Raw genomic sequence first — 21,228 nt, 5'->3', positions numbered from 1 at the left:
TGTGCATTTCCCCTGCTTCTTTGTTGCTTGCTGCTTCTCTGACCTCTCTCTGAGCCAATTCAGTTCATTAAACCATGGGTAAACTAACGCAACCAATAGAGGAAATAGCTTTTGGTCAAAATAATGAGTCTGTTTGCTGAGGGGTCAGATACATGCCAGAGATGGAATGCAAGGTAGAGGAGAATGGGACTGCTCCTTTTGGCATCAGAAAGCTGTTAAGCCTGCTCAGTTGTTCCTGGAGCACACACCTCCAACCACAGCCTGACAATGCAGATAGGGCCAATGAAAAGGCTAACCCCTGCTGAAAGGGATGTTCCCACTTCCTTCCTCTCCAGCCTGGCTTTGTGCTTCTCCTGGCACTAATGCTTATTTAATCCTACCACCAGCTAGTTTGGGCGGGAGATTACTGCATTCTTTTGTTTGTTGGGCTGGCTTTCTAACATACTTGCTGAGGGGTCAGATGGTGGTAGGAGAGAGGTGGGAGTGCATGGCTGGACTTCCTCTTAGTGTGCCAATTGGCCTTTGAACCGCTTTAACTGCTTTGTTAGGCTGTGATCTGCAGTTCTGTTGGCTAATTATTGAGAGTAGCTAAACCCCAGAGTAAGATGAAAGTGAAGTGTGCAGGCCTTGTGTAGGCTCAGACAAATGTTTGTCAGTAGGTTGCTGTCAACCAGTGGTGACTTGGATGGTCCTCCAGCCAGGTTGAGGAGTTTCAAGCGAAAAAAATCTGTAAGCTGGGTGACTGAAAGCTGGTAGAAGGAGGTCATGCAGCTGAAATGACAGCTGCTGTAATGGATGAGTGGCTTCATTCCCAGCAGCTGTTATGTGGTAGCAATAACTCACTCAAGTGAAGTATGATTGATTGGTGAAGCTGGCATTACTACAAGTGTATGTGTGTACACATGTGATATGTTCTTACAAGAAACCCAGTGACCAGAGTCCCAAACTGAGTCTCAGCAGTAATGAAAATTGCAAACACTGGGTGACCAATGAACTGAGTCTCATCTGAGTGGAACTACCTTTCTAACTTAGAGTTGTTTACAGACTTCGGTCAAAACATCTGTTTAAATTATTTGACTATAAATGAAGAAAAGCCTTGTGCTTGCATTCAGAGATCACAGTGAGGCTAGGAACAGTGCTGAGCTTATGTTCAGGCAAGCTCTGATTGGGACCTATGCTGTAGGCATATATCCACAAAATTTTAGATATTATTTTTTCCAAGATGCTCCTGTTTTCAGAGCACCTAACTTTTTTCCCTGGTGATCTTTTTTCTCTGATCATGTACTGCATAATCCACAACATTTTCTTTGTCAGATAGGGTGGACCTAATTTCAGCTACTCATTTTGCTCATGTAATAACTGGCCAAGTTAATGAATCAGGTGTGTATAGCACATGGAGTAAAAATGATCTTGAGGTTCTTTTTTTTCTCTGACAATTAGTTATAAAAGAACATTTATAAATAATTTTAATGGTGGGTGAGATTTCAGATTACTTGTAGTAGGGCTATAGATTACAATAAGTAGTTCCTTCCCCAGAGATGTTACAGTAGGATAGAGTAGTTCTCCACACTTAATCTGTGATGACTGGCATTTAAAAGGAGAAGCTCAACCTGGTGAGCAGCAGCTCTGTAAAAAAAATGCTGACAGCACAAGGCCCACTTCTGCTCTTGCAGGCTCACAGCTCACTGCAGAATGCATAGCGATACTGAACTGTTGACCTCAAGCAACTGGCAAGTGTTTTTTCAGACCTGTGAGTATGCTGACCCTAGAAAAAAAGTACTGCATGCTAACTTTGGATTAATTATTTCTTTAGGATTCTGGAAAGGTAAAACTCCTAATAGCTGTGCTGAAGGACAGACTTACCACTCTGACTAGTGAAGACAGACTTGATAACAAGCACTGTAGTAAGTAAGCAGGCCAAGCACACCCCAAGAGGGTGTTAGAAGAGTCTTGTGGCAATATTCTTGCTAATTTTTGAGACAGATGTATTGGGGGTGGGTGTTCTGGGGATAGGTTAATTTACGTTGGGGTCAGGTAAAGACCCTTAATGAGGATAGATACGTAGAAAATAAAAGCAGACCTAAAGTGGTTAGTTGCCACTCTGGCATGCACAATCTGCACAGATTTAAATAATTAACACATTTTAAGTCCCTGTATCCAGTACATTTGCAGAGATCAACAAATTGATTATATTTGCAGTGAGTTGATTTGAATTCCATTGGTTCTTCTATGATGAAAGTTGGTTTAGGTTGATGTAGTGGTTCTGAGCCATAAGTGCCTTTCGGGTAGTATCACAGTGAAAAGTGAATGAATGTATGACATACACAGCAATATATAGAAAGTGCTTTTCAGATTTACTGAGACTGAGCATGATAGCAGAATAAAAATTAGAAAAGAAAAATCAAGGTCTGTGCTTTGGCTAGCTATCAATATAACACAAGTAATTAAAATTGGAAACTAGGAAAGTAATTTTAGCCTCTACAGAATAAGACTTTGTTTGGAAGCTACTTTGCATGCTTAATGTATGATTTATCACCTTTTATTCTGAAATTTCATTGATGTGGTTGGAAAAGTTAAACAATCAACACAGGCTAACAATTACAAATGTTACCAGTCCCTGTAACAGAAGTGTACAAGTTCTTGCTCCATTTGCACTAAAGGATGTACTTATCATACAGGTAGCAGCTTCTGAAACCTGCAACGGTAGTTTGTTTTTTTCATTAGTGGGCAGAGGAAACACTGGATGAACCCTTACCAATGCAGCTTACATTAGAACTGGAAAGATTCCAGAAATACAAAATGTAGAAATTTAATCTTCTCCAAACTTCTGTGACATACAAACTGGGAAATAAGTTCCTGGAGGGCATAGGACTTTCATATGTTTCACTAAAGACTTGATAGTGAAAATGTATTAAATGGCTTAAAATGTGCACCTAGCAAATATATGTGATAACTGTAAGAACTCTTTTGTTCAGAGCTAAAATATTCATATTTTATATATAAAATTATATATAAAATATAAACATTCATAATTTTTGATAGCAAGATATTTGGTATTTATTTCAACACCCTTTGTTTTGCCTTTTATACTGTTCCCACAAGACCAATATACTTGTCACATAATAATAATAAAACAGATTTCTTAAAAGAAAAGAAAGAAAAGGAAGAAATAGCATCATTATTTTCATGGTTACAAAGTGTTTGCATATATTACCTGTGAATGACCAGGGAAATCTGAGGTAAAATTTCACGTTGGAATTTAGAAAGGAATACTGAGAAAAGGAAAGCAAACATAGGGCCATACGAATGCAAAGAATATGGCAAATAAAAATAATGGATGAAGAACAAATGTAGCTTGGTAGATGCATATATGGAGTTTCTAAAATTCATATTAAAACATTGCAAATAATTGATTTTCAGGTTATCTGTCAAAATTCAAAGCCAAGTACATTTTATTCAATGGCTGATGTCATTAACATTTGCTTTTACATAGAAAAAAAAAAAGTTTTTAAAAGAACTGTGTTTATTAAGATTTCCAGACTGTATGTTGCAGTGTGCTTGGAGTACTACCAAAATGAAAGACTTAATCCACAGCAGGAAGAGATGCTTTCCCTTTTGCTTTGTAGTTCAGTAATGCTACCGCTTCTGAAGCGATAAACGTCTGATAAAATTCCTCTAAGTGGGTACTAACTGTAACTATTGAAAGTGATGGATTCTTATTTCAGGTCCAGCAAATACCTGCCTACATGACTTCCTAAAGAAAAGATTGAGAAGTATTCAGGACACTTCTGCAGTCTGATGACCTGGGTAGTCTGCCCCATGGGGCCTGTTTTGTTTCAGACTTGCTGCTCTGAATAGAGTGGACTACTTAGTTGTATTTCCCATTTTACAGGGAGGACTTTGTTGTGGAGGGGGAAGGTTTGGAGAGAGGATTATGAATACAAGGAAATTCTTCTGTCTCTTCTGATGAAGCTGTAACCTTTTTCTAAAGCACACATTGAAGCTGAATCTAGAAGCCAGATTACCTGTTTCTAATGAATGATTCATGACCTCAGGCATCCTACAATCTGTTTCTTAACAATTTATAAAACAGTAAGGGAAGAAGCCCCCTATGTCTGTTGATTTTCAGTCTAGGTCTTAATTTCCTTATCTTATGCACTGGAGGCAAAATAGCAAATTAGACCACATCAATGTCTTTTATCACTATTACTCTGATTGAAGCTATCAAGGAGCCCCTTGGAGTTTTGCCTTGCTACCGTGAAATAGGGCAATGCTGCAGTGTAACTGATGCCCCGACTTCAGCATCATGGCAGTGAGGCACAGCATGAAATTAAAAAAAGCATATGTTCCCTCTACAGTCTGTGCAGCTGAGTTTTGGTGGTTGCTATGACGTAATGGGTCTGCAGATGTAATGGGTGCCTACAGAGACGAAGTCCAGTGAGTTCCAGGTGTTCCCATGGGGAGAGTAGCTGGAGCCTGAAAGCTCAGACAGCAACCACTGCAGAGAGCCTCCTTTGCCTAATTGCAAGTTGCTGGGAAGCAGATTTGGGCTGTGGTTTTGAATAGAAGGTCATTGTAAACATGATGTTATTTTCATGCACTTTTAAAAAACACCTGCAAATGAAGAATTTCTTTGGTCTGTCAACTTGAAAACTTAAAAAAATATTTCTGGTTTGAAACAGAATAAACTCATACTGTGACTTACCATTTTCAGAATGCCTTGCCCAGAGGTTATCTTAAAAATAGATAATTAAAAAAAATCATATTAAAATGAACAAATTTTTCAGAAAGCATTTTGATGCTTTGGGGAGGGAAGTAACTGTGGCAAGATGTTTTCAAGATGTGCAGCTGTGTAATTGTAATGAACATTTATTGGAAACATACACTTCAATGATTATTATTTTTTGGAAAATACATTTTTGGAAAAAAAACAAAAAAAAACCAAAAAAAACCCCACAGTAATTCCTGGCATCATTATCTACAAAAAAAGCCAGATCTTGAGAATTCATTAGGTTCATATGTAGATTTTGTTTTATGGTTCTATTTTTATTCTAATGTATCATATTCAGGAAAAATATTTGGTTAATTAAGAGTATGTTGTACGGTAATTTTATGTCAAGCAGACACTTTATCTATTATTATTTATAGTATATGAAGCTTTTGTTCTAAAGCCAGGTAGATATCAGTATATATCTTACACCTATTTCATTTTAAAGGGAGAGTGATTGCATTTGTTGCAGGCATCATGAATTCTTTATATGCAGCAACTCTTGTAAATACTTCCACTTTCTTAGAATTTTTTTCTCTTGTTCTAGAAATTTCAGCAACTTATCATTTGCTTGAAAAAACCATGCTGAAGTTCACTTGCATTCTATTATAATGCTGAATTTCACTTGCATTCTATTATAATTCTGTAAAATAGTGAGGGGGGCAGTTTATATTTGCACTCTCAGTTCCATTTTTATTTGTTTCTTTGAAGGACAAATGACGTGTTGATGAAAAAACTTGCTACAAGTAGTCACTTACATGTGTACTTAGAAAGCAGCAAAGAATCCAAGTCTTCATACTTAGTGACAATAGTAAAGTTGTTTCACATTAAAGTAGTCTCTTAAAATGACATAAAAATCTGTACAGAGGTGTCAATTCAGTGAAACAATCATTTTCTTAAACTCCAGCAAGGATTAGTATCTTTTTTCTGTTCAGAAATTATGAGCTTACTAGATAAATATAGTATTTAAGATTAGCCATGTTCTCATTAATCTACAAGGAGAAACACATCAGAAATGTAGTTACTTGCATGGTGAGTTGGTCTGTGTGAAGACTGTTATGGATGGATAATAATTTTATAAATATTATGGAAACACAAGACATGAAATGATAAATTAATATCATGTCACAACAAGCTTGACTAATGGAACGATGGCATGGGGAGCAAATATAAGATTGATGATCTTGTAAAGCATCCCAATGAACAGCCTTAAAAGAGCTGATATACTTCTATGCCATACCACACACATCCCTAAAACTTGCAAACAACAGCTCAGTTCTTCAGTTTACAAATGAAGACAGGTTGCTGTGGTGTTTTCCCAAGCCAATGGGCAATCTGTCCTGAGGTCCCATTGGTTACATGTGCCTGCTCTTCTCCCAGTGCCCGCTTCAGCACTTCAGGAAGACATGGGAGGATGCAGTGTGGGCCTCTTTCAGCGAGCAGAAAGAACTAAACCCAAAACAACCAACGTAAACCAGCTAAGAAAAGCACCAGAAAATAACTAAACCCAGGCTTTTAGGATCTGGGGAAACAATGTCCAGCTGAGTACCTCAGGTTTAAAGGCTTTGTGCTTTGTGCTCTTTGCTGTGGTGCTCCATCTCCAAATGACAGAGTGCTGTACGACTCAGGACTTCAGACCCTGGAAGCCTGAAGATGTGTTCTAAGCAAGAAATGCCTGCTTTTCTGGAAAAGCCTTGAAATATTAAGGCTGACATTTTAAAATAAGGCAATGAGAATTGTAGGGTTGTCTCTGGAGAGTTAAGGAGCTAAGAAAGCAAATTTCTCCTCTTTTACAGAAACACTAATCACAAACATTTTAATTTCTCTCAAATAACAGCTTTAATGCAAAATGTCTGCCTTCTGAATTGTAATGAAGAAAAGTTTTGAATCTCTCAGTAACAGTGATCCTAGGTTTGGTTGTTTTCTGTAGTTATATTTCAACTTTAAATCTGGACAAGAAGGAGGCTTGAAACTATATTTCTGAGCTTCATTCTTTTTTTTTCTCCGTAGTCTGGTTTGCAAGTAAGGGAACATTGATGCCAGTGAACCAGCTCTAAGATCAATCTGGCTCACTATTTACTGATAAGGAAAGAGGAGACTTGACAGGACAAATCTGAAGACGGTGTTGTATCAGAATAATGTTTCAATTAAATGCTTCTTAGCTTGATGTTTAACCAAGTTTTCATAGCAGGGCTGTAAGATACTAGGATTTAAACACACCTGAAGTTCAAAAGTCTCAAACATCTGAGAATTGCTGTTCCATTTCAAGCAGAAGAAATTTGTATTGTATGATGTTTCTGCTTCTATAACACACTTAGTAAGAATGGTACACTGAATATAATGTTTGACTAAGCTCCATTTTGTTTATGCTATTTTGCTGGTTTAATGTTTTAATAGAAAAAAAAAGTTTATTACTGCTGCAACTTTAGTTGCATTTTAAGCTAGAATTCTAAATTTTAAATGAACAATCAGTTGCTTGAGTTCCTAATTTCAAAAATTGCAAGCAGTCCATTATGACATCTGCCCCCTCTCAACTGGTCTTTTTCAACACATAAAACCTAGGGGGCTAGATTATTATAAAGATATCCCCTCAAGATGTGGTTCCTTCTAGAGATGGCTCTTAGCTGATGCATGTAACAGTGCAACTGTTTGTGCAATACTTAGGCTTGGTTTTGTGTTGCAGGTTCTCTTGCTCTTGGCTCTCCGTGCCAAGAAATTGCACAAACAAATCTACCACTTCTGTCTGTTGCTTCAGTGCTGTTTAGAAGATTCAATTGGGTACACCTTCAAGTGCCATTTCTGTGAACAGCAAAATACTTGATGCCAGTAGCTGGTGCTCCAGAGTACACAGCTGGCATCCCAGGCTTTTGTAAAGCTGGTTTAACTTCTGCCATGCCCAGAAAATGGTGCTCTTTGTGGAGCGCGCTCAGAAATGTTCACTGATTCAATGCATTTACTTGAAAATTTATTTCTATGCAGATTTCTACTTTTGCAGGGGTTTGCCAAAGGCTTCTATTTTAATTGGTTTGCAAGTCCTTTTTGTTCACTGCATTCCATGCCTGAAATGGAATCCTATCTTTGTAGGTGTGGCAAAAATACTAAAATCAAGGTGTCTGAGTCTGGTTAGGCGCTTCACGTTTATTGAAATGAAATTTCCATTTGCAAAAGCAGTACTTGGACATCTTAAGTGCAGATGGTTTATTTTCCTACCTTGCCTTGAGGACTTATCAGTTGTGGTCAGAGGTACCTAATATAATAACTTACTATGCTTGGAAATGTATTTATGCAAAGGTAGGAAAAAACATAACCTGAGAAAAGCTAGACAAGATTATACCTAATGATCTGTTAATGGGCTAAAAATGAGAACTAGGGCTCAGTGAACTAACTGAGAAATAAGAGATATTGATGTTTGATAGATGATCTTTTCCACAGTAAATTTAAAGAAATGTGAATGAAACATTAAGAAAAATAGAATGTTTTCCTGAAAATAGCATTTTAAAACCTGAAAACTGATTCAGCTGGAGTGTTCTAAATGTTAGCTAGTTTTAGCTAAGTCTTTCTATGTTCTTCCTGATAGGATTAATACACAAACACGATAATTCCCATTCCAGTCAGGCTCTAGCATGAGGAGTGTACAGAGAGATTGTAGTCGTGTAATTCCCACTAACTTCAGTGATGGTATTTGGTATGTAACATTATTAAGGGACCACAAATTTAACTAGACATATTGGCTGATGTGATCTATACTATGAATGATATGAAAATTAAACTGAATCATGTTCATTTAACAGCCATAATTTTAGGCTCTAACTGTATGCTTCTGTATGTCTGATTGTCATGTTGCAGTATACTAAAGACTCTAAACTATCCTTAGTTGCACGTGAAGAACTGGGGATAGCTGCTATCCTAGAACAGGTACTGTTCCCATAGCCTACTGATGTTTTTAAGAATGGATATCCTAAAAGAATTTGTGTTTTTCAGAGGCATCGATTACTTTCCTGGATGTGCAAAACCAGAATTTTAAATGCACTCCAAGAGCTTTACATTCTCAGATTTCTGGGGAGAGTGGGGGAGCAACTACTTTCTGAATTCTTTATTGCTCTCCATAATTAGTTTTCAGCTTTTATAATCATTTGAGAGCATCAGAGCATTTTTTTTTGTTAATAGTTTTTTCATGATAATTTAGAACACTTATATCACAAAGGATCCTGTTGCTTTTTTTTGGTGGAAAAAAGAGTGCAAAAGTAAGTAAGTATTTGTATGTAGTCTTATTTTTAGGGCTGTGAAGAAAAATGAAAAAATGTCATTTGGCTTCAGTATTTTTCAAAATACTCTAACTCAAATTTTTACTAGTCTGCCACAATAAAATGTAAACAATGCAGACAAGTGCTAGTGATATCATTCAAAGAAGTTTTCCCATGCTCTTAGTCTATTTGGTGGAGTGAAGACATGGCAGGGTAGATGATTAAGTATTCAGGTTTGCTAACATAGCGGATACTCTGTATCTTATATTAAGTTTGTGAAAATGACTCATATTTTTGACTGCAGTGAAGCTAGATCAGTGGCACAGATCCAATCCTCTCTCCCTATATATATCTTACATTGCTTACTAGTTATATTAAAATTCTAGGGAGTGTTTTCAGAAATGGTAGTGGTGCTCTCAGTCTAGATACATATTACTCTGTTGTAGGTATTCATTTAGAACAATAACACAAAACTAAGAATGCTTCATGCTGCAACATGGGAGTTAATGTATACGATTTTTAAAATTTGTAATCAACATTAAAACTCTATGTTTCTTTATGTTTAACAGCCTGTTTGTATCGATTCCCTCTTTCTAATTTTTGCCAATAATAATTTTCATTAAGATTCAGGAAGGTTAGAGGGTTTTTTATTTGAAGTGATAACAATTTACATACTTCTGCCACAGTAGCGAGAGAAAGAAGGATCTGTCCTTCAGTCTGCTCATGGTATAGTTACAAAAAAAGAGAAAAGTATAAACACTGAATTCCTGAGCTTGCTGTGAGATGGAAGGTCATTAACAGGGCACTTGAGCAGATTGGTATTACAGTCAATTGAGACGCTGAAACATCCTAAATGGCCTAATGCAGCAACTAAGTGCTTCTTAAATTCCAGAACTTTTACTTGAGCAGAGTATTCATGTCTAAAGTGAATTTCCATTTCCTTTAGAAAATGCTGTTTTTATACAGTCATAGTTGAAGAGGCAACATAGTGTAAACACAGCAGTTTGATTCTATCTCCACAGCAGCACTAAACTAATTTGTCAAGTTATAAACATGAAATCTGAGTCTCTGCTAAAAATATATTTTCCACATTGAATTAATAGAAGTGGCAGGAGTTTGTATGTTAATATATACATGCACTGTCAATATAGCCCTGTCAGATTAATCAGCATGCAAATAGGAATGGTTTCATCCTTTGGGAAGTCTTACCATTATCCAATCAATTCAGCACTATAGAAATTAGATTAGATTAATTAAATTTCACTTAACTTTATGTAAATTTGTCAGGAAAGAGGAAAATACATGGTATTTTATTTTGTTTATAGCTGGTCTACTAATAAATTTTCTTTAGATCTAGCTGTATTTTAAGTAAACATTAAGCTATTGTTTGTAGTTCTTTCTGTGTCATTCAAAAGTTGTTAGAACTTTATTTGAGGGACAATAGAGAAATTTTCCCTCAAATGTGTGAATTCCTATATGAAAGATGATATCTTCATGATTCTTCATAGTAAATAAGAGGACCTCATGTAGTTTTAATTGTGAAGACTACAGGTGGAAGAAAAGGGCATCTAATCTAGGAAAAAAATCAACAAGCTTTTTTAGCCAGTTTCTGTGGACAGATCAGACCAAATGCAGCTGCTGCTGAGTGATAACAATAGGAAAGTCTGAAGTTTTCAGAATGCTAGCCATCAATTAAAAATGTGTTCTTTTAAAAGTGTAAACAGTCTGTGAACAAATATGAAAAATATCCTAAGGTAGGCCTAGGATGTCTAGCAAATGGCATTTGTTGAGTCTTTCTGTATTTTTCTATTGCTAGCTCATTCCTTTAGCTAAGGTTATAGTTTTTGTAACAGAAGACAAAAGAGAATACATGGCTATGCCCCAGCTGCCCCAATTTATTTAATTTAAACACCTTTTGGGACTGGGCTCGAACTAAAGCTGTGATTTGAAGTTGCTGAGAGCAGCATCCCTTTTGCTGACTGTGATAGAAAGCTATCTCAGAGGAGGGATAGCTATCAAACATCCAGGAAAGAGCAGAAAAGCAGGTGTATCTTAGTGTCAGTTCTTTGCTTATTTGTGTGAGTCAGAGAGCTCATTCAGTGTTTCACGAATTACCACTTATATGTGTAAAATATTCCCATGTTGTATTTTGTGCAACAATGCAGACCTTAGTGAATGAGTGCAGCTATCATCTGTTCCTTTCCTCCAAGTGAACCTTTAACAAGTTTTTCCTAATTTCAACAAGCAGGTTCTAAACTAGGTGGGCTTCCCTTTTGGCTGCTTACCCTTCCAAAATCTGTCGCTGTTATAGACTTCATAAGGATGGCCTAAACAAATTGAAAGATGAAAGGCTCTCATGCTTTAAGGACCAAAGCACAAATCCAGTGATGCACTCAGGTGTATTAAGGCTACTCACAGGCATACCTAGAGGTAGTGCTGTCAGTCAGACCCTGCTCAGATGTACTTCTCTTATCTGAGGCCATATGTTGCACTAATTCTATGTAAAGGCCAAGACTAGGACAGAGTCAGCAGTTGTTAATAGCTTTCCCTTTTTGCCTTTCTTTGCAAAAGTGCTGCTTCACTTGGGAAAGGCAGAGAAAAGGAGCAAGGAGGAATATCTGTCTATACAGTAAATCAATGGAATGAAAATAAAAAGAACATTTTGAAACAGTGAGATTTTTAAAAAGGATTTCAAAGGAAGGATAAAGAGATATCTAAATGTACTCTAAAACTCTGTCTTATAACTTCTGAATACTTGAAGCACCTTCATATTTTGAAATAGAAAAATAAGTTCAATTGCTTTACTGCAAATTTTAAACATTAAATCAATTAATTTAATAGAATGGTCTTACTTTGATTTCTAAATTTTACTGTACCCAGATAGGTACTTTTGACTTCTTATCTTAATTTTCTGAATGTGAGCACATTTTCCAACTGGTAAAACCAAAATCAAGTTTCAGTTAACTTTGTCTTTTCTTTAATAGCTTGGTATTCTGAGGTCTTGAATTCCAAAGTTTCTTTTCGAGCTTCCAGTTTTGCACTCTTATCGGTATGTTTGTGTACTACAAATTATGATCTCAGTTTCTCACACTAACATATTAGCCATCATTTTACCTTTCCAGAGCAGTGTTTCCCTTTTCTGGGAAGCCAGAGACAGTATGTGTTTATATGCACAGCAAAGCTGATGTGCACTGGATTTATGGCACAAAAATGGATGTCCAATGTCTCCAGCGGCTCTACATCAGAGACTTATCAGATATACCATGTCTTCAAAACAGGGTAAAGTGGTCCCTTACTCTGGTGTTTGAACACCTTAAAATTTGACCACAGATGCTTGTACCCATGGCAGGAAGTGTAAAGCTGGAATTACTAAAGCAAAATACAAAAAAACAAGTGTGTGGTAAATGGCATCTGAAAACCATATATTCAGACTCAAACTCAGAGTCAGGGCTTGTTTGGGTGTTTTGTTGTGTTTTATTTTCCTGGGTTTTCTTGTGGTTTTGTTTTGTTTTGTTTTGTTTTTGTCATTTAGACTCTTGTATGGGATTGATTTAATGGACGTAAATAAAATCCTACCTAAAGTGCTTGTGGTTGTATCTGTGTAAGATTGGTGACCATTCCTAAAAAAAGCTATGATTTTTAAAATTTATATATTTTTGGCTGTTCACTAAAAGATGAGGGAGAAAAGACAGATATCCAGAGTAAGCAATGTTCTATGTCACAACAGGAAATACTCTTTATTATATTTATTTGTCTGAGTGGGAAGAAGACTGTGGAGGGAGTTTTTTGTAAGATACCTCTCAAATCAGCAGCTATGTCTGAGGATGGTACTGTCATTTGCTGTTTAGCAGCATTTTTCAGTTTGTACATCTTGAGTCTAAACTTATATTAAAGTTAGTCTCAAATCACATTAGTCTGCTGGCATATTATGGCGCAAAATTAATTTCTCAGAGGATATAATTTCACATTCTGCTTATCTATGAATCTTTTTAACTTTCGAGTCTCTGCACTTCTTCCCCTACCGTGGTTTTGTTACCACTTATTATATCTGTAATAATGCAGTTTACTGCTAATAGTTTATCTTCAGTAATAGATGATACACCTTGAAGAAAAATTATGTTCTTCCAGTAGTTCCTCTTATGTCTTTTAATTTATATCTCCTTCATCATTTACTATACATATTTTTAAACCAGTAGATAAGCTACATGACTTTACTTGAAATTTGATTTGCATAAGCACTTCATGAGTTTAAAAAATGCTTAATAAATAGATTAAAAAATGGAAATAATTAACAAAATTTTGAATATGCCTGCATGTCAGTAGATGTATTCCCATTATCCTTAAAATATGGTTTCTGAACCACTAATAAGCTGTCATATACAAATAAATAGAAAAAAAGCTGGTGCAAAAACTGATGAATAAAAATTCAAAATGAATTCTAAGAAAACATTTTAAAATATTATTAAATGTTTTAACTATGGCCTCTTACAGTTATTCTTAAAAGACATGTAATTTCTGGATTTCTAGTTTAGCACAGGGGGTGGGGGCAGTGAAGAGCAGACTTTAGTTCATCTGACAACTGCAGTATTTTCAAACCCTAACAGGAAAATAAAAACTTCTCAAATTACATTAAATCCTATCCCTTGGACGTCCTTTTATGAAACATGGTCAAAAAAGGTACAAAATACAAAGACCGGCCTACTTTTTGGCCAGGTATAAGAAATTGAAAACGTTTTCTACCGAAGTCCATGTGTTACACTTATTACCAATTAAAAAAAATAAAAGCGAAGAAATTTCCCAGTATAATTTAAAAGCAATGTATTTTCTTCAAAGCTAACTGGTTAATTTTCAGTAACTTGCTTGTTATTGCCTGTATGCAGCACAGATGATTCAAAAGTGTGCTTAATTTATATCCAATGAACTTTTTATATCTGAGTGTCTTTTTATAAGGAGAGATCAGAAACAGCTGTGAATGGGTAATCTACCTTTTCTAATAGAACCTAGGGACAGTATTACCAGGAAGCAAGTGGTTGTAAAATCTTTTAGTGCTACTCTGGTTTATTTTGCTCTATTTGCTTCTATTTTGCAGAAGGAAAGAGATAAAAAATTTGAGGACTCTCCTGTGACCACCACATCATTACTACAAAGTAAATGGACTTTTTTTCTGCTGGATGGTAAACTTATATTGAGAACAGTCATAGCCAGCAAGGAAAGGTGGCTATCTCATATCTCATCTCATCTCATCTCATCTCATCTCATCTCATCATCTCTCTCTTTCTCTGCAGAGTGAAATTAGCACATTGTAACCAGTTTTCATCATGGTATAGATAATGTGTATTAGGTTCATTTTTCTTCTCTAAGTGACTTTCTAATCCTTAAAGAACAGCAGGACAAATGTATGGCTGCCAAATAACAGGACTAGGTTAACCAAACCTGCCGAAGTTCAAGAAGTGTTTGGACAAAGCTCTGAGACACAGGGTGTCATTCTTGGAACTCTTCTGTGCAGGGCCAGGAGCTGGACTTTCATGGTGCTCATGGGTCCCTTCCAACTCAGGATATTTTATGAGTTTAGTCTAGGATTTGATGAGTAGTAAGTATCTCTTTTTATACAGCCCACAGTGCAGGATTCAGTGATTACACTTCCAGTTTCACAACACATCAAAACAAGACTATAATGTTACTTCTCACGTGATATTAGATAATGCAACCACTTTAAAAAATACCTTAGTGGTTTCATAGAACCAAAAGACTCGTGAAAACACCAGTAAGACAAAACATATGAGCAATTGTTTAAAATTAAGCACCAATCATATCACAATTTTATTGGTATAGGAGCAAGTATATTAGAAATTAACTATTCCTGATTAATTTTTGTATTATAAAATTTTACACTGATCTGAATGGAGTACTACTAATGTTCCTATTTAATAAAATCTAGCATGAAAAATATCTCATGAGGGATTGTATAATAGGTCTCAGTCATTCATTATCTGATACAATTATCAAAATTCAACGTAAATTTCAGAATTTGAAAAACAACAGAAAAATAACATTAGTAAATTTTTTTCCCAGGGATGAGGAATTCATAGCCATTATCTCTTTAAGTCACACACACACACAAAAAAAAAGAACTGAGAAAGAATTTTATTTTCTTGTGGATTAAAACATTATTCATAAGAATTTATGAGACACAAAATTTGTATGAAAATTATGTGACTGAGACAGGAATGAGCAATTTAAAACAAATCAATTGGAATAAATAGCTTTTATAGAATTTCAAAATGGTGTAGGTTGGGAGGACCACTAGAGGTCATCTAGGACAAGGCAGTTCCAGAAGGGCCACCTAGAACTGGTTGCTCAGGACCACACCCCCGTGGTCTTTAAATATCTCCGAGAAGGAAGAGCCCACAGCTTCCTTGAGCAACCTCAGTCATCCTCAGAGTTAAAAAGCATTCCCCAATCAGAGGTACTCTTCTCTCTGTTTGTGCTCATTGCCTCTTGTTCTGTCACAGTGCACTACTGAAAAGTGCCTGGCTTTGTATGCTTTGCACTTTTCAGCCAGGTATTTATAGACATTGGATAAGATCCCAAAAGAAATTAGACAACTGCATGGGAAAAATAATATAGTACTTAAAAAGATAAACACATATCAATTTCTTGCTGCATTGAAGATAACTTTATGGACTAATTTAATGTTTTTTTTATTTTGTTCTGAAAATTTCCTAGAATATTCTATTGCTTTTAGCAATCTTAAATATCCTTCTCCCATACTTATAAAATGTGGCTTAGAGTAACAAATCTAGTATCAACAAAGCAGGTTTTGTGCTATATTTCCCAACAGAGCATCAAGAAAAGACACTATGCAATTGATGAAGTGGAATGGTCATGTATCATAAAACCAGTTCATCTGTAATCCTTCCTACCTTAGCACCCCTGGAATGAGACTGAAGTCATTATACTCAGGCTTTTGTGTGCTGGTGAGTACATAGCCTTTCTGAAATCAAGGGTGTCACTTCTGTATTCATTTAGCTCTTTTGTTGGACCTTTAAAAAGTGATTTTAATGGCTCTTTGAAGACTAAAAAGGAGTAGAACTGGTAAAAAATGTACATTTTAAAACATTTAAATGGGTCATACACTGAGCAAACTGTTCCTAAGTGAATTATGAATTTAGCAAATTTTCCTTTCTCCCAAGCCCACGTAGATTCTGTCAGGAATATCCATGAATAGACTTTAAGTAGTTCATTATTTTTAATTTAATTTCAATACTTGCAAGGGTGTCATGTACATATATCATCAGACTGCTGCAAATTTACAGGCTGCTTCAAATGTAGAATCCTTTCCCCTCTCTGAGAGATGAAGACATTTTTTGTTCTTTGAAACTAGTCTGCCTTGGGCCCTGGAAAAATCATAATTTTAGGGGCCCATGTGGAAGGAAAGCTCATCTAGAAGTCAAAAGCCTTAGTTTGTCTACTTTGACTATTTAAAGCCTTCTTAAATATCTATGGGATATCCTGATACACTTTAAAAAAATCTAACTTATTGTCTTGGGCTTTTGCTGAAGAACCCTTCTTGATTAGGTTCTCTCCCCCTTTTTTGTTCCCCTCTATCCATGTCTTTTATTCACTTCAAGGCCTGTGAAGAATTAATTGGGACTTTTTTTTTTTGTCACAGTGGCACAGATTGTAGCCAAAATCAGGTTTTTGTCCTCCTTTAATGGCTCCCAGCTTCTTACAAAACAGATACGAGATTCTAATCTTATCCCTTTATCTATCTGCAGTTCTGATCAGTAATTTGTTTCTTTCCTAAGGTGTCATTCGTCCTGTTAGCATTCCTAAAACATGAATGGAAGAAGAATAAAGGTTAAAGAGCTTTCAGGATGGCTGCAAAAGGCAAGCTCTTGCCCACGTATAGCTATGCATCAGATTATTAAAGAGCTTGCTCACCGTTGGTATTTGTACTAAGATGCAAAACCCTTCCTGAATTTTTACTGAGCAATTACTCAGAGCAGCAAATGCCATTAATGTAAAGCTGTGGCTCTCAACTGCAGAACTCATCTAAGTCAGCTGGTGGTCAAAGTGAGGTGGTGAGATCGAAAAAGGGCCTACAGGGATTTTACAGGGATTCTCAAGAAAGAAATTCCCTTTCATGTTATTATTTCTCATAATGATTGGGTATTCTCGAAATGTAACAGCTTCTTGAAAGGTAATGTTCTCCCCTTTAGCACCTTTCTTTAAAAACAAAACAAAGAAATGATGGGGAGCAGGAGAAAAAGCCAGCAAGAAGTTGTGAAATCTGTTTTGTGATGAAGTGCATTGTTGGATAAACCCCTGTGCATGTGGTATTGTTATAGTGCCTATTATTTGTTCTGTAGAAACTAGCAGCACTGTATTTACAAAATATATAGTTATGGACTTTGGAACATTTATTTACTTGGATGTCCATAATGGATCTGAATAAACTGCTGTGTAAGCACGCATTCAAGCGTTTTAAAAAATGCATATTATTTACTTCATTGACCATACACAAAACCATGATGGAAGCACTATTGTTTAGCCAATACTGTTTTGAGGCCATGCCAGAGTGATAAGTGAATAGGCATTCATAAGTGTTTCTAAAACATATATCATTTACCTGGTATTAGGAGTGTAGCTTTTCAGAAGTGCTCTAAAGTGTACATTACTAATGTATTTTCCCAATAGTGATTATAGTTAAACACTTGGGATTTTTTTTTATCTTTAAGAAAAAGTACCTCTGAAAGTGCCTTGAAAATTTTTATAGCTTTACTGTGAATACAAAAATAGGAACTGCTGTATCCAATAAGATGAATGTTGTTGTTATTACTATTAAGAGCAATAGTACAGTGGTGTTTAGAGGCTGCAGGTGATATTAGGGTCCACTCTGGTATGCACTGTGCAAATATGTAGTTGCAGTACTTGCAGTTTCTGAGCTGATCTTTAAAAATGCCATTTAGTTAACCGACTTTCCTAGCATAAAAAGGTTTAGTCTATCTGCTTATATTCACGACAGAGAAGATAATAATTCTTAAGTATTTTAAAGAATTTGTTTAACACATGCTAGCTTAATCTCTGATGTAAGTTTTCATTATTAATTTTGCCGTAATATATGTAAAGATGAGCATAATTTCTTCTCAAGAAATTAGTCTTACACTGAAGAAGAAAAATAATTGCAGTATATTCATATTCTGACATACTAAAATAGCTTCATATTTACTGAAATTAATTAAGTGTTGATCAGATGGTGGCATTTTCTCATGTTTTCTTATCACTAGATTCTTCAATCTAAATGTTTTTTTACTCCGGCCCAATGTAAGCATAGTGGAATATTGTTGTTTGGACTTAAAAGTGTCTTCAATAAGTAGTTCTTCAATAAGTGACTCTAGAAATCCCATCACAAATATTTTCTTTTTATCTAATCACAATTTTTTCTGTTGCACTTCAGCCTTTGGTTTTATTAGTCACATAAGAAAATCTTTTTTCTTCGGCATTGCACTTCAGAATATAAGAAAAATTATCTATGCTCTCGCAGCTACACCTAAACCATATAATTTAGAATTTCCTTTCCAAATCTCCAATTGGCCATTTTCTTTGGAGAATATTTCATACCATTCATCCAACATTTTCAAGAGAAAATCTTTCACATTTACTATTGCTCTGCTTCTTTGATTCTATAATTGCCTTCTACAAATTTTACCCTTTTTACCTAAAGACAGTTGCAACTACACCAAAGTCAAATACATTTCACTTTGTAAGGGTATGTGTGCAGTTTGTATCAGTTCTATTAGAGATATGCAGCCACAGGTTATCCATTTTAAAGTGATACAGGTTTCTTTTGTGCTCATCACATTTACTTTAACCTTTCAGTGTTTGACCCTTTTGCTACAATCACAATAGCAAAACAGCACAAAAATAATGTCAATGGATTCATAGCTTATTAAACCAAAAACTTATTTTTGCTTAGCCATGTTTGCTAAAGGTAGAGCTGTAGATGTTGGTAAAACTTTTCTATGAAGCTCCAATTTATTATTCTGTTTCTTCAGGCTCTTTATTCTTGATAGGGAGTGTCTTGAACCAATGTTCTGTATTTAAGCAGAGGTGATTACATATAAGAGCTGCCATTTGTTGCAAGTGCTTTTCTGAGTATATAGACAGTGCCTTTCTTTTGGACTAGTGCTCCTTCAATATTTATGCCATTACACAGGTAAAGGGGTGATCACCTTCATGCCACCTCTAATGAGTGCTGCACACTTTAAAATTTTCCCTTCTGTTCTTACATCTCACCCGGGAGACTAAGGAGACTAGGACCTTCAAAAACACTTACCTTCTGACTACTGTCTGCATTTCATATAAGTTTTTTGTTTTCTAATAGTTTAGCAGAGGAATCCATTGCAATAGTTTACAACACATGGAAGACAGTAAAATATATATAGAAGGATGGCAAATATGGTACTGTTATTGCTTAAAACTTGTGGATCTTTATTTGAATGTTTTGTTTATTAGTCATCACCACAAATTGCTGCATAAACCATAAATTATACAAACAGGCACAGGTATATCAAGAAATTAATTTTCATCCTTACTGTTAAATGACTGCTTATTCATGCCAAATGGTTTGGTTACTATGTGCAATTCCAGAGTCAAATATCAAGAGAAATATCAGTTACCTTAGATTAATTTACTCTGGATTTCTGCATCAAGTTAGAAAATATTTAGTTTACAAATATATAAACACATATAACTTTGTTTTATACTGACAGTATTTGTATAAGACAGTTACTGATTTATGTCTTTACTTTTCCAATAATAACAACTTCTAAAGGTGAAAAATAGTAACCATAAACTTGTTTGATTGGGCAAATATTTTTTTTCTTAAAGGTTGTTGGTCTAGAAGTAAATTTGTTAATTGGGAATGGTGAACTTGCCTTATGGGAGGCTTGAGTGATGGCAGAGAGCTTATTGGGGGTGTCTTGAGAGCCACTTCCTTGACTTCTCCTGTCTCTCTCCAAAGACATCTTGGCAGTGATGAAATAGTGGCAGTTTGTGATGATAGTCTTATGAAATGAAGTTATAGTACACACAGTATGGTTCCTTAGTGTTTTGTTGCTAAGTAGTGCTTGTGCATGTTTAATCCCTTCCTTGAAATTTCCAAAATAGAAAATAGACACCTGGAGGGAAGGAAAACTATTCATCTCCGACCTGAAATATGTTTTCTTACATTGCTAAATAAAGGACTACACAAATTCCCTTATTTACACACCCACATTATGCCAACGTACATGTTAACCTTTACAGTTGGCAGAAATTGGGAGACTGGCTGCCAGTTTCTGTTTTGTATAGATTGATGTAATCAAGAATGGCATTGCAGTATGAAATATGTAACAAATGATGTTAGAGTATACTGCACCAACCTGCAGTGAGCATGAAAGGAGTGTTTCAGAAAGACAGCAAAGGGCTTAACTTGCACCTTACTTTGTCTTATGTACTGGGGAAGAATATGAACAAGCAATTTTGTTTCTGTAGTGGCACATGAGTCTGCAAATGAGATCTGCAAATAAATAGAAAAGATTATAGAGGAAGAAACCCTAAAAGGGGGAGAATAAGTTATTTTGATATCACATATGTAGATGTGTATTATACCAGTAGAACTAAAGCAGGGATGACGTTCTGCCCCTGCTGGAACCAGTGAGACAAAATACCACTCAAATGTCTTTAATGGGATGCAGTCCTAAAGACAATTTTCCTCAAGACACTTTATATCCATTCTAGTATTCTTGCTGCCAGCAAAACAGCTTTACTCCACAGTGCAGATAACTTTTCAGATCTGTCCTTAACACAAGATATTTGAGACAGCCTCTGTTGCTAACCTGCTGTAGTGGTGCTAAATTCCAGAGGAAAAGACTCAGCAATCAGTTTAACAAGGTGCTGGCATAAGCACAGTTTCCAGTGCAAAGTAGAAGGAAAGAGAACAGATAATCTTTGAAAGACTAAAGCTGTAGAAAATGGCTTGGAAAGATGGCTTTGCATTACTCAATTTCCTTTTGCCACTGAAAAGTATTTTTTTGGGACAAGAGAAGAGCTAAGACAAAAATTTGGAAGAGATGTGCATTTCTACACAAATGAAAGGAGAAAAAAAGTGAAGATTGATACTTGGGGGAAAAAAATTTATTCTCTTTACCGTGACATAATGGCTGTATAAGC

This window comes from Vidua chalybeata, chromosome 6 (assembly GCF_026979565.1).
Source record: "Vidua chalybeata isolate OUT-0048 chromosome 6, bVidCha1 merged haplotype, whole genome shotgun sequence".
In the NCBI taxonomy this organism is placed as follows: domain Eukaryota; kingdom Metazoa; phylum Chordata; class Aves; order Passeriformes; family Viduidae; genus Vidua; species Vidua chalybeata.
This window is presented reverse-complemented; position numbering follows the sequence as displayed.